The sequence below is a fragment of the Lagenorhynchus albirostris genome, chromosome 20, assembly GCF_949774975.1.
Source record: "Lagenorhynchus albirostris chromosome 20, mLagAlb1.1, whole genome shotgun sequence".
Taxonomy (NCBI): Eukaryota; Metazoa; Chordata; class Mammalia; order Artiodactyla; family Delphinidae; genus Lagenorhynchus; species Lagenorhynchus albirostris.
In genome coordinates this window covers 3,634,878-3,649,480 of record NC_083114.1, presented here as the reverse complement: position 1 = coordinate 3,649,480, position 14,603 = coordinate 3,634,878, and positions in this window count along the sequence as shown.

Below are 14,603 nucleotides of genomic sequence, written 5' to 3'. Positions count from 1 at the left end.
CTTGACAGACGTACAGAGAGTCTGTCTCTCTCTGTGCAGGACAGAACCAGAGCTGGGGTCATCTGAGTGGCAGCTGTAGGCAGACAGTACAGGTGGGTCTGAGAAAAGGGGTGACAGCCGCGAGAGGGGTTTCCAAGCTTCTCCAGGCCCGAGGACATGAGTTCCCTGGTCCCACCCCGAGCACTGGGAAATTCACCTTTCTACTTGGCCTCTTGGGTGACCACACGTGCCATATACCTGCATCTCAGAAGCAATGGCTGGGTGACAGCATCTGGGCGCACCTGCACCCCCTTCTCCTCGACCATTTGCTGGCCAGAACCCAACCTCTCCCCTCCAGCTGTTCTGCAGAATTCGCACGGCTGACCGTGCGCTGGCCTTGGTGTTCGGTGCCCTTGCACACGTTATTCTGTCTGCCGAAGTGCCCTTCCCTTTCTCTGTCTGATAAGCTCCCCTTTACCCTTCAAAACTCAGCCTGAGCTTTGCTAAAGGGCCCTCTGTCTCCCCCCATCCTCCCTTCCTACCTAGGCTGTGCCGACTATAACTGGGCCCCTACAACCTAGAAGAGTGAAGTCGCTGGCCACAGCAGTCTCTGACCTTCCACACCCCCTGAAAGGGCTTCAGGGCGGAGATCAGGCACGAGACACTGTGCTCTGGGAAAACTGTCAGAACAGGTCTTCAGAGAGTAAGATAGTTTCAGGAGAAGATTTTATGAGCCCAATTGCTTGCATCTTCTCATATCTAGAAAAGCGCTCAAATCACTAACAGAACCATCCGTTCCTTGTGAGCAGCAACGACCGTCACGAGGCCAGCAGCCAGCGTCTGCCAATATGTGTGATTGCACCCCCGTCACCAAACCCACATACGTACTGACCCCTCCCCACCTCCTCCGAGCAGGTCCTCAGAGCTCCCTGGGAGGCTGCTCCCAGTAAAACTCAACTCACAACTCTCACGTTGTGTTTTTTTTTTTTTTTCAGCTGACAGGTAGCACCCTGTGCCTCTGTACGTGCTTATGTTTTGATTTTGTTGATTTGTCTCGTCCACCAGGCTTATCTCCTCCGCTTTCAATTCCTGGTCTCACGGTGTCTAGTAGAGTGCCAGGCACACGGTAGATACTCGACAATTTTTAAGTACTTAAATGTGTCATAATGAACCTCTGTCTGTGATTACTATACCCAGTGAAAGACAAGGTCATTTCTCTCCAGAGGGAGGTAGAGTGCACAGCTCACCTCCTTCCCGGTTTTAGTGTTAACCTAAATGTCACACGTTAACCTAAATGTCACATGTCTCATGTCACAGGTACAGGGTGACAGGGTGCATTCCACAGCCCTAGTTACGGTGGCAGATTTCCACTGGGGGCAAAGCCTGCAGACTCCTGTTCCCACGTGTCACCCGGTACTTCAGTCTTCACCGTGACCACAGCCACACCCCGTTTGAAACGCCATCGAGGAGTCCAACCCCAGACTTCCCTTAGGGGTAGTTATGGGTGAAGAATGCTTTGAAAGCCAACCAGAGCTCCCAGTCAGCAGAACCGTCTTGGGCTGCGTCACTGCAGCTCCTGAGACAGGGGTGCAAGTGCAAGTGGTTTATCTGGGCATGCGTCAGGACACGTGGCTGGGGGTAGGAAGCAAGTGTGACGAGGACGGCAGGGAAGCCAGTGCAGGGGGAGCTGATGAGCAGGCTCTTATGCAGGCAACCAGAACAGTCCCACGAGGACCTCAGGGAGTGGATGCGGGCCACACCTCAGGCTCATCCTATCCTAAGGCAAGAAGCTGGGGTATCCATTCTCACCATTTTTTCATCCATTCACCAGTCGGTGGGCATGTGCTTGTTTCCAGCTTTGGGCTATGATAAATGAAGCTGCTTTGAACATTCATGGGTTTGTGTAGACATGTGTTTTCATTTCTCCTGGGTAGATGCCTAGGAGAGGAATGGCTGGGTGGAATGGTAAGTATATGTTTAACTTTATAAGAAACTGATTGTTTTCTAAAAAGCTGGCTCCCCCATTTTACATTCCTACCGGCAATGTCTGAGGGTTCAAATGTTACTAAAAAAGCAAGCCTGTGTTTGTCTTTTGATTTTTCTTAACCATGTGTCTTGAAGAACAAAAGCTTTAAACTGTGGAGGCCAACATACATGTGAGTGTGTTTTCTTCTGTGATTTGTGCTTTCTGTGTCACAAAGATTTTCTCCCATTTTTTTCCTAAAGTTTTAGTTTTAGCTCTTTCATTGAGTTCTATGATCCAACTTGAGTTCATTTTTAAGTATGGTTGAAATAATGGTTGATTATCTATCTATCTATCTATCTATCTATCTACCTACCTACCTACCTATCCATCCATCTATCCATCTATCTCTATCTCTATCTATCTATCTACCTACCTATCTATCATCTATCACCTATCTATCTATCTATATATCCATCTATCCATCCATCTATCAATCTACATATTTGTATATTGACAGATGGGTAGCTAACTGTTTCAGCACCATTTATTGAAAAGCCTGTTTTCCCCAATGAACTACCTTGGTGAGTTTACTTAAAATCACTTGGCCTATATTGGTGTGGGGTCTATTTCTGGACTCTTCTCTGGTTCACTGATCTATAGTTCTACCCTTGCTCCACTACCATGCTGCCTTGGTTACTGTAGGTTTAGAGTGAATATTGAAATCTAGTAGCCTATGTCCTCCAGTTTTCTTATTTCATAAAATTCTCTGGTCTATGCTAAGTCCTCTACATTTTAATATAAAATTAAAATCAGCACATCAGTTGCTACCAAAATTGCCTGATGTAATTTGGATTGGAATTGTGCGGAGTCTTTATATCAGTTTGGGGGTCATTACTATCTTCATAATATTCAGTCTTCTAATCCATGTCTTCTTTATTTTCCCTCAGCAATGTTTTGTACTTTTTAACGTAGAAGTCTTGCATATGATTTGTTTTCTTTTAACAGTTTCACATCTTTAGGCTATTGCGAATGGCATTTATTTTTCACTTCAATTTTAGATGTGACTAACAGATTTTTAAAGGTATCCTTCTTAGATTATCTGTATTTATGTACATATACATATAATTATTATGTGTAGTGCTTTGTTTACTTATTTATGTATTAATGTCTTGTTCTAGACATGCTTTAAGGAAGCTTACAAGAATATATAAAATAAAACCGAAGAGTAGAAGGAGGAGAGACAGAAAAGGGAAAGCAAAAGGACGGGGACATCCAGTAGAGTCAGGCGTGAAGCTAATACACATACATCTTATACCGTCCTTGTACATTTGCTTTCTACATTTGCTAGTTCCAAAATGAAGGGTGAACTCAGATTATTGCATAATTTAGAGCATCCTTAAGTGGCACTCCTAAACCGAATGCTCCCAGAAAGCACAGCTATTTCTTATACTTTTCTCCAACAGGTCCTCAAAAACAGGACAGAACACATGTACTAGAACGAATAAAATCCTCAACAAGGTCTTTACGGAGATTATGCTGAGTTTTGATGTGCCGTCCTTATGCCGGTTAAAGTATAGCCTAGCCGTGCTAAAAACGCCCATCTCCAAGGCAGTTCCACTTATCTGCAACCACACAGCTAAGCTCACCCTGGATTCCTTACCCTCAGAAACCACCTGAGATCACAAATATCTGCTGTTCTAAGTCTGGGCGATTTATTATGCATCAACAGATAACAAATACAGGTTTTGGTCCCAAACTACCATTGATTTTAATTTTTTTTATTTATTTATTTTTTTGCGGTACGCGGGCCTCTCCCTGCTGTGGCCTCTCCTGCTGCAGAGCACAGGCTCCGGACGCGCAGGCTCGGCGGCCATGGCTCACGGGCCCAGCGCTCCGTGGTATGTTGGATCTTCCCGGACCAGGGCACGAACCCGTGTCCCCTGCATCGGCAGGCAGACTCCCAACCACTGCGCCACCAGGGAAGCCCTAAACTACCATTGATTTAGTGCTTACTTCATGCCAGACATTTAAGTCCTGTGTAAGTATTATCTAACTTAATCCTCACATAACACTATGAGGAAGGTACCATCATTGGGCCATTTTTACAAGTAAGGAAATTGGGGACCAGAAGTACTTGTGCCAAGACAGCCCAGGATGTCTGATTCCAAACTTTGGGCTTGTATTAGCTCATCTGCCTCCTCACATCTCTCTTCCAAGTGGATCCTACCAACGGGTCCTTTATGGGATGCTTTCTCAGTGGGGACCATACTGCCTCCAACCAACCAGGAAAACTGGTTCTTGGGTAGTATGCAAAAAAAAAAAATGTTAGGGACTTCCCTGGTGGCGCAGTGGTTAAGAATCCGCTTGCCAATGCAGGGGACATGGGTTCGAGCCCTGGTCCGGGAAGATCCCTCATGTTGCCGAGCAACTAAGCCCGTGCGCCACAACTACTGAGCCTGTGCTCTAGAGCCTGTGAGCCACAACTACTGAGCCCACAAGCCACAACTCCTGAAGCCCCCGCACCTAGAGCCCGTGCTCCGCAACAAGAGAAGCCACCGCAATGAGAAGCCCGCGCGCCACACCGAAGAGTGGCCCCCGCTCGCCGCAACTAGAGAAAGCCCGTGCGCAGCAACGAAGACCCAACGCAGCCAAAAATAAAATAAATAAATAAAATAAAGAGTAATAATTAAAAAAAAAATGTTTAGCTAGCTCAATGGTCTGTGGTTCTTCAAATCTCCAGCCTCCCGATGAAATCTTGTTCCTGATGACTTAATTCCTTTTGGTGTGGGAGAATTTAAATTCACATTTTTCTCCTTAAGAAATCAATAAGGACAAAAAGACTGAGAAATACTGCTTTATGACAAACACCATCTTAGACATCTTCTCAATGGCCCATAGTCTCAGACTAAAATTCTTCCTTGCATACAGCAGATTCTTACTTCACAGTGTTTGATGAATGGATTTTTGTATACAAGGTTCAAATCTCTACCTTGAAAATAACTGCCTCAGAAATAAATAAATGACACAAGCCAAAGTGATGCTCTGGGCTTCCACAGTAAGGAAAGTCCTCAGCAAAGACCAAAGACACAGACAGCCCTGTAAGCAGCGCTCTTGGGAGTGAGGTTCAGAGCCGGCGACACGAGTGAGTACCACGTGTCAGGAACCATGATGGATATTAGTCTACACTCTTCAATTCCCTGGCAACTGACCTTATTATACCTGAACAACATGTTTGACTGCACTTGCTAATCTGTGGATTTCTAAAAGTAGATAGAGTCCAGACAGCTAGAGCTCAAAATGAAATGAGCTTACGGTTTTCATGAATTACAGCAGATGTCTGACAGATCCACAATGCAGACTTGGCCCCCTCCTGCCGGTGCCCGGGGGAGAGCCCTGTCCTCAGTATGGCTGGTCCGTGGGCACATTCACCCATTTACTCCCCAGTCGAGGGCTGTTTCCCCAGCAACCCTCTAGTCTGACGTAAGGCAGGAAGGTGATGGCTGAGGCTCAGGGGTCCCTCCTAAGCATACGGATAAGTTCTGGGTTATAGAAATCTCAGAAGGATGTGAACAGAGGCTGAGCAAGGCTGACACCCCTGCCCTGGGTGGCCCAGCTGGTCTGCAGCAGAGATGGGCTGGTGTGCTCAGTGCCTGACACTCAGCCCAGGGTGCTTCCCATCAGACCGCACCGTCCCCCCAGGAAGCTCGCTCCCGGTAGCTCATCTCTGGGGCAACGAGTATGAAGGAAAATATTTTCTCCTGTAAAGTTCATGGCTTCTCCCTCTGCATTCTCTCTCCCCTCCCCACCCAACTTCTGTCTGGCTTGAGTTTATTGTCAAAACACACCCAGTCAAATCACTTGTGTGCAGACGTTTTTGCTGGCCTCCGCGCATCCACAGGAGAGCTGCTAACGACGGCCCTTCCTGCCTGTGCTTAGCTCATCCTCAGAAGGAAGGGCTCATTATCCTACGCTGACGGCGGCCTGGACCGTCTGGAAACAGTCAGTCAGGATTCCAGCCACAGAGCCGAAGTCTCAGCATCTTTGGTGGGGTCAGATCTCCCCCAGAGCAGTTCTCAGCTCTTGGAGGGCTGTGTACCTGTGGTCCCTCAGGCCAGGCTCCTCGGAGCTTGTGTTGGGGGCAAGTAGGTAGGGGCGCACTTCTGTCCATAGATGACTTCCCATCAGGGCCAGCTACGCAATTTTCAGGTGCCTGTACAAAATGAGAATTGGGGGCCCTTTGCTCAAAAAGCAAGAAAAAAGTATTTTTCCTTTCTCCTGAAGTCTCTCTCTTGACTTGTCATAGTGTGATTGGCTATTTAATGTTGTGCTAATGAAAGGAACTAAAATTTTAAATTGTTAGTGGACATTTGATCATTCCTCTTTATACTGTGCATTGCCAGTTTTAAATGCAAACATAAGGGCATTTAACTCACGTGCAGAGTCACCAGATTTGCACACACTGTATTTCGGAGCAATCTTACCAGAAGAGCAGAAACACTGCCCAGTAGTAACTCAACTATTTCTGTTTCACTTTTTGATACCTGCCCATTCTACCAAGTCTCTCACCTTTGGCTTACTGAAGAGTGAGGAAGGACAAAAGGAAAAGAGCTTTTTCTTTCCTCCTAAGTCATCACTGTCGGCATAAATGGTTGGCTGCCCCAGAGAAGTAACATAAATAAGAAAGGATACAGCAGGGTTCCCTGGTCCATCGTGATATTTACAAGGCCATTGCCACCTTTCTGCATTTGAAGCAAGCTCTGGCTCACACGGAAAGCATGGCCTTTCGGCGGCCCAGTGTCCTCGGTCATTGAGTTGTGCTTCCCCTGTGCACACGTGGACTCTCGCTGAATGCCAGGCATCCCGGTTCCACCAGAGTTCTGTGCTCATGGGGCATCGTGAATGCAACGTGCCAGTGGGGCAACCTGTACCTCTTCTGCTCCTGGGCACGTCCCATCGTGCCATCAGACTTCACGTACCAATCAGAAGTTCATAGACAAAACTGTCAGAAGGTTCAAGGCCACAGTGGTGGAGCATTACGCCAAGTGTGGGTTCCTCTGAGCATGGACCCTGGTGTGACAGCACACGTCACGGGTCCACGCAGCTGTCTCTGGTCCCAACTCTAACCCCCTAGACTTGGGCCTCCCTCTGCTACCAAGGGATAGAGCAGGAACTCCAGAAATGGATGGAATCAGGAAGTAAAGTAGGGCACTAGAACCAATTAAAAGTGCACTCGGATTCAGAGGTTCTCCATCCTGACTGCCCATTAGAATAACCTGGAGGAACTTTTTACAAAGTCCAATGCCAAGGCCCCAGGCCTGGAAGTTCTGATTTAATTGGTCTGGGTAGGGTCTAGGTAAGCTGTCCTGGTGCTGCTTCTGTTACAACCAGACTGCGCCGAAGTCTCGCCCTCCAGCTCTGTACCCATCAAGCCAAAGTGTTTATGTTTTCTCTCCTGACTTGCTAATGCCTTTGTTGTGGGAGCCATCCTATTAAATTGTTTCAGTTTACTGTATTTGACACAAAATAACAGATTGTTGTCTCACTGGGGTTTTTTTTTTTAGCTAAAATCTAATGTTTTTTCATGGTGTTTAAAATGCAGTTTGGAGAACATAAAACCTTTTTCTGCACCTCTTATGAATGGTCTGGTTCTTCATTTCAGATCATCCCAGATGCCAGGTGATGTTTCCCTTCCGTGTTAGGGATTCCAGCTGACTTGGGACTACTGTGTGATTCCAGTGGGTCTGGCTCTAGAGCTCAAGTTTCAGATATACTCCTGAAAAATAGGGACTAATCCATCCACATATTTCTGTAAACTTGAGAGTGACACTATTTAAAGAGATCTCACACTGAATCTCTTTGTAATGGGAATAGTCATCTCCTAATTTGACTTTCAGTCAAAAAATTTAAGTTTCTTAGCTATTTTTATCATTTAGGGCAATAAATATTTACAAATTAAACCCTCCTTCTTAGGCCAGATGTTTTTTACATCCCATTCTCATGAAATGTGTAGAGTGGACTTTAGAAAATATTTAGCCCACAAATTACCCAACCTCATCAACCATTAGTGACTTGGGATAACACTGGTGACTGAGTCACCTATGCAGAGACCCAGACTCTGTACCTCTAGTCCAGGGCCTGAATAGTCATCGTACAAAAGTTCCTCAGCTGATTTTGATGATCAACTATGTTTTAGAATCATGAATCTAACCCCAAATCCTTATTTTTTAAATTTTATTGCAGTCTAGTTGATTTACAATGTTGTGTTAATTTCTGCTGTACAGCAAAGTGACTCAGTTATACTATATATATCTTCTGTTTCATATTCTTTGCCATTCTGGTTTATCACAGGATACTGAGTATAGTTCCCTGTGCTACACAGTAGGGTCTTGCTGTTTATCCATCCTACTTTTAATAGTTTGCATCTGCTAATCCCAAACTCCCAATCCATCTCTCTCTCCCACCGCCCCACAATCCCGCAAAATCCTTATTTTTTTAAACAGGGACACATCATCCTTACTAAACTTACTAAAGTCAAATACTAGAAACAAAGCACTAAAGACATGTTCTTAGCCACATGCCTAGAAAATATAAAGAAATAGAAAAAGAAAAAAGAGAAGTTATCCTTAATCCCATCAACTAGAGAGAACTACTGTTTGTCCTTCCAGTCTTTTTTACAAAAAGGTATAAACAAGCAATACTCAAAATACTGTTACAACGAGACTCCAAACAAGGTTTGTTGACTGTTACACTATCGGGTATATACCCACTGCAAATCAACCCTGTGCATAAACATATGATTTTTTTATCCAAAAATATACAACATGGTCTATACAGTTTGGTAACCTGATTTTTTTTTTTTTGCTTAAGTGTATTATTAATTTAAAGGTGGAATTCCACAGGGTTCAGCCCTGAACGTTTCATTCTTTTCACTCTGTGCTCTTTCCCTGGATCCTCCAATCTATATACTTGCCTGGCTTCAGTGAACACCCATAAGTTCACTGCCAGATTTTACCTGCAGCCAGGCTTCTTCCCTGGGGCTCTAGGTGTGCACACACAGCTGCTCATCAGCAATAAGCCCACGGATGTCTCTCCAGGCACCTCAGCCTAACTGGGTCCAAAACTGAACTCACGATATTCTAACATCAACTCTGTCTGAGAAGGTGGGACCACCATCCGTTCGGAATCTCCAGCACCATCCACGACTCCTTCCTCAGCCTCAGTGCTCAAGTTTAATTGATTCGACTTCCCGAATATCCCTTGAACACAATCATTTCTCTCCACGGCTCTCTCTCCAGACCAAGCCACCTTCATTTGTCACCTGGACAATTTCAGTACATTCCTACCTGGATCCCCCTCCTACTTTTATCACCATTCAAGTCAGTGAACAAATAGCAGTACGGAATTTTGAAAAAATTCACCATGTTTTGCCCTCAGTCATTCATTTTTGCTTTCTGGGCACTTAACGTTAGAAATATTGCATTTTGAGGCTGAGGTTTGCTGTCCCAACAGAGGACCAAACTCTGAAAATGAGAAGTCAAAGCCTTCACTTTTTACTTCTAAAATTGGCTCATAAAACTGTAAAATGGTATAATAATTTTTAAACTAAAATTTTGTTTGTAAGCATATGGGCTTTTTGGGAAAGAGAAGCATTTTGAGTCCTCAAAGTCCTGAAGGACTTTGAGCATAAAGCTAAAATTCAGACACTGAGATTTGGAAGCAGACATCATTATGTAAGAGTGAGTTTTCCTCCCAAGAGAATACAGCATTCAAAGGGTCCGGGTCTAGAATGGGGAGGGAAATGATAGAAACGCCAGATAATTTGGGGAGATCCCAATCTAGAGGAGTCATCATTTTGTCAGGTATATTCCAGGAAGATTTTAAGGTACATTTGGAAACTTTATATTCTGTAAGAGCCTGGGGAGAAAATTAATAAAGGAGAGTTGATCTTATGATCATCTCAATAGAGACTGAACGAGCATATGATAAAATTCATCATCTATTCAAGATTAAAAAAATATCTTAGGGCTTCCCTGGTGGTGCAGTGGTTGAGAGTCCGCCTGCCGATGCAGGGGACACGGGTTCGTGCCCCGGTCCGGGAAGATTCCACATGCCGTGGAGCGGCTGGGCCCGTGAGCCATGGCCGCTGAGCCTGCGTGTCCGGAGCCTGTGCTCCGCAACGGGAGAGGCCACAACAGTGAGAGGCCCGCGTACTGCAAAAAAAAAAAAATATATATATATATATATATATATATATCTTAGCAAACTAGGAAAAGAGAAATCTTTAATAAAATAAGAGTATGTACGATAAAACTACAGTAAGAATTGTACACGATAACAAAATAATATAGGCTTTTCTCTTTGAGCGTGAGAACGGGGATACTCAAAATTACCACTTGTATATAACTTCACACAGTTAACTTGCAAAAAGGCAACGAGAAGAAATAAAAGATAAAAATCGTAAAAAAAAAAAGAAAACCCTCATTTTTCACAGACAGTATGATTGTGCAACTGGGAAATCCAAAAAGTCTAGGGACAAATTATTAAGCAGATGGCTAGACCGAACCCTTTAGTTCCTGACCCTAGGTATTCTACCTCTTGTGGACCAGGTACTGTATAATGCAGTCACCCTGTAATGCTGCACGCATTAGAATCATCTACAAAGCTTGTTAAAACACACTTCCTGAGCCCCACCTGGGAGGATCTGATACAGACTTTTCGTTCGCCTTGAAGGACAGGGCTCCCCGCTTTGCTGGATGTCATTTCTGGGCTGGGGATCCAGCTCTGCTGTGCGATGAGGCTGCCCCACCGCTCCATCAGGCTGCGGATGGGGCCTACGACTCCACAGCCATCTGCCCACCTCCCTCCCCTTTGGCTGGAAAGTGGGTTCCTGGGTCTGATGCTATGTCAGGCTGGTCCCAGGGCAACAAATCAGACCCTCAGTGAGCCCCTGGATGGTGGTCCTGGAGAGGCACTGTGGGCAATGGGACCTTCTGAGGTCCTGAGAAAAAGCTCTCAGACACAAAGATGAAGATACAGGGCAGCTGGAAGCTGTCTGTGGAACAGTGTGGGTGAGGTCTGGGGAGTAGGGAGAGCTTGCACCACACAGATTCAGAAGCAGACTCTCTCCCCATCTCCATGGCCACCACTCGGCCCAGATCCCCAGCATCTCTTGCCTGGGTCACTGCAATAACCTCTCACTGGTCTCCTTGCTTCCAGCCTTCCCCCTACCCCCAGTATTCTCCTTTGGCACCCTAGTGGGAGTGATGCACTTTTCAAATATAATTCAGAATACGCCACTCCTCTGCTCAAAGCCCTCCAGTGGCAATTTCAGGCAGAGAAAGCCCACAGGCTTGCAATGACCTACAAGACCCTCCATATGGTCTGATGGCCCTCACCCACCCCATACCCCTTACCCCCTTGGCCCACCTCCTGCCAATCTCCTCCTTCACTTGGCTCTGGTCACACTGGCTGCCTTGCTGTCCATCAAATATGCCTGACACCCCCGCTCGAGGACCTCCACAGTGGCCACTTGCTCTGCATAAATCCCCCTTCCCCACTCCTCCCTCACATCTTTGCTCAAATAGCACCTTCTCAGTGAGACCTGGTCTCTTTCCTAAAATCGCAGACTGCCAACAGACCCCCCGGGTCTGTTCCTTTCCCCCGACTATGCTCCACTATTTCCCACAGCCCCTGTCACCTCCAACGTACTGTATAATTCACTTACTTATTATTTTTACCCCTTATTATCTGTTTCCCTCCACTGGAGTGTCAGCTCCACAGAGGCAGGGATTTTCCCAAACACCTGTGTGCCTGGCGCACGGTCTATCTTTCATCATTCATAACGTGTCAGGAAACATTTGAAAGCTGCTGCTGTTAGAAAACTTTGCAAAGGAAGAAATGGTGGAGGGTTCCTGGGAGCGCGTGCCACTCTCTCTTGATCAGACTTGCCTTTGGGAAATCAGGCTGCTCCACAGTCAGGGATAATTGATACGTCCCACCTCACTGCCCAAGGGTGCAACTTCAGATCCTGTTTCTTGTGTGTCCAGGGCTTATTCCACAAATTGAAAGAAGGGCTTTTTTCTCTCCCTCCGGTGGTGAGTCCAAAAACCATGAGGAAATTTACCTGTCACAGGGGATTCTGGGTTGCTCACAATCACGTCATCGGTAAGAAACCCATTGTGTGGTAGGTCCGTGGAGGGTCCTGCCTTCGGCTGGTACGTAGCTGTCATTCTCAGGCTTTGAAGAAGGGCTACACTCACTATGGGTGAGCCTCACGACGCTGACCTGGGCTTCCAACCCTGCGGCTCCTTCCTAATATATGCACAAGTAAGTGTAAGTAAGTGCAAAAACTTGCATATGCTTCCCTCAAAGTGTACTCATTATTCCTGTAAGTGTACTCATTATTCCTGGAAGTGCACTCATTATTCCTGGAAGTGCACTCATTATTCCTGGAAGCCTGGAGCAGAAGATATTTCATCCTGAGCCCAGAGCCATCGTCATGGGACGATCTGGGTCCCTACTATTAAGCCAGGGGTCCGCAGACAAGAGTGCCTTGACTCTGGACTATAATTTTCCCCCAGAGACCAGATGCTCATTTTCTGACAACTGGCCCCAAATGGGCAAACTCAGCCCTCCAGACGTGTTGTCATAACTTGGAGCCTCACATCAAAGGAGCCAAGAGCTTCGTCTCTCCCCTACCAAAAGGTCTTGTTACCAGGGTAGGGATAGTTCTATCCACCCACAAGGATGGGACACCTACCTACACCTGGTCTAGCCAAAATATCCTGTAATTGATTATCTGGGTGTTCTGGTGACCTCGCCAGGACAAAAGGGAATAGCCAAGGTGTCTTAATATCTCTGCACCCTTACAAAGAGGAAATATCCCATAAGAGGGAAAACTCGTCAGCTCTGGATTCATATCTAAGCCTGTGACAAGAAAGGAAACCCACATTAGGTTGTCAGCAACTAGAAGATAATTCCCCTGTGTGGTGTGTTTCAGTGGCTTGTTCAATAACACAGCTATTTTCTATTTAGTTCCTTTTTTTCAAAATAAATAAGAGCTCTCTCGGTCTCTACCAATTCTGAAAACACAGTAATTACATCTAAAATACTATTTTCGATCCATTATTTGGTGCAGTTGCCAAGCAGAAGATTTTCTTCCCCCTCAGAGCCATTTCTCTCAATCATCAGGATGGAACAGGAAAGGGGGACATTCCAGGGCGCAATCCTTAAATCCCTTGAGAGCATCTCAGAGTGTGCTATGCCAGCCTTTGCTGGGATCTGATGAGTTCCTTGCATGCAATGTTCAGGCACTTTTAAACACCCAAGTTGAAATGATCTCATCCCGGTAGGCTGCTTGCATAATTTTTACAACATCGGCTCTTCCAGGCCCTACTTCCATGGCTAAGCTCAGCCCTGGAACAAAAAGAGACCACATACCCTTTTAGGAATCCCCAAATTTGTTTTCAGAACTCCAGTAAAGATGGATTTTTTAAAAAGTGATTTCTCACCGGTTTCATTTTTCTCTAATTCTTCTTCATCCTCCAGGGGAAGAGGGACAAAGGGAAGCAGCAAGTCAGAGGGACCCAGGGATGCTCCGTTGGTCCCAAATGGCAACTTACCCACTTTAAAGCTCAGGAACAAAAGGGGTGGCTTGCCCCCCAAAAAGGCCATTTCTCTTTGCTTCATCCAACATCAAGCCCTATATTGACATCCTTTCCTTCTGAACTAAAGTGAGATCCATTCCTGGAGCAGGCTGGATAGACACAGCTTTCACAGGTGTGTATTCAGAGCATCCTCTTCTCTTTAGAGAATAAGGGAAGTAAATTCCACCCGTGGCTCATTCCTCACTACAGCAGACCCCAGTGTTCATAGCAGCACTATTTACAACAGCCAGGACGTGGAAGCAGCCTAAGTATCAACCGACAGATGAATGGATAAAGAAAATGCAGTACACATATGCAATGGAATAGTACTCAGCCATGAAAAAGAACGAAATAGTGCCATTTGCAGCAACATGGATAGACCTAGAGATTATCATACTAAGTGAAGTAAGTCAGACAAAGACAGATATCATATGGTATCACTTATATGTGGAATCTAAAAAATGATACAAAAATGAACTTATTTACAAAACAGAAACAGACTCACAGACATAGAAAACAGACTTGTGGGTACCAAAGGGGAGACATGGGGTGGGGGGGGTGGGTAAATTAGGAGTTTGGGATTAACATATACACACTACTATATATAAAATAGATAACCAACAGGGACCTACTGTATAGCACAAGGAACTCTACTCAGTATTTTGTAATAACCTATAAGGGAAAAGAATCTGAAAAAGAATAGGCCATTTTGTAATAACCTATAAGGGAAAAGAATCTGAAAAAGAATAGATACGTGTATATGTATAACTGAATCACTGTGCTATACACCTGAAACTAACACAACATCATAAATCAACTATGCTTCATTTAAAAAATTAATTAATTAATTAAAAAAAGAATGATGTGAAGTGACTGAAATCCAGGAATGGACGGCTACCTCTGTGGTGATAATACTCTATGTAGGCAGCTTTACATCCCAAGGAAGAGGTTTTTAGGCAATACTTTATAATAGTTGCGCCATGTGTAGTCACACAGTTGTTCCCGGAAACGAG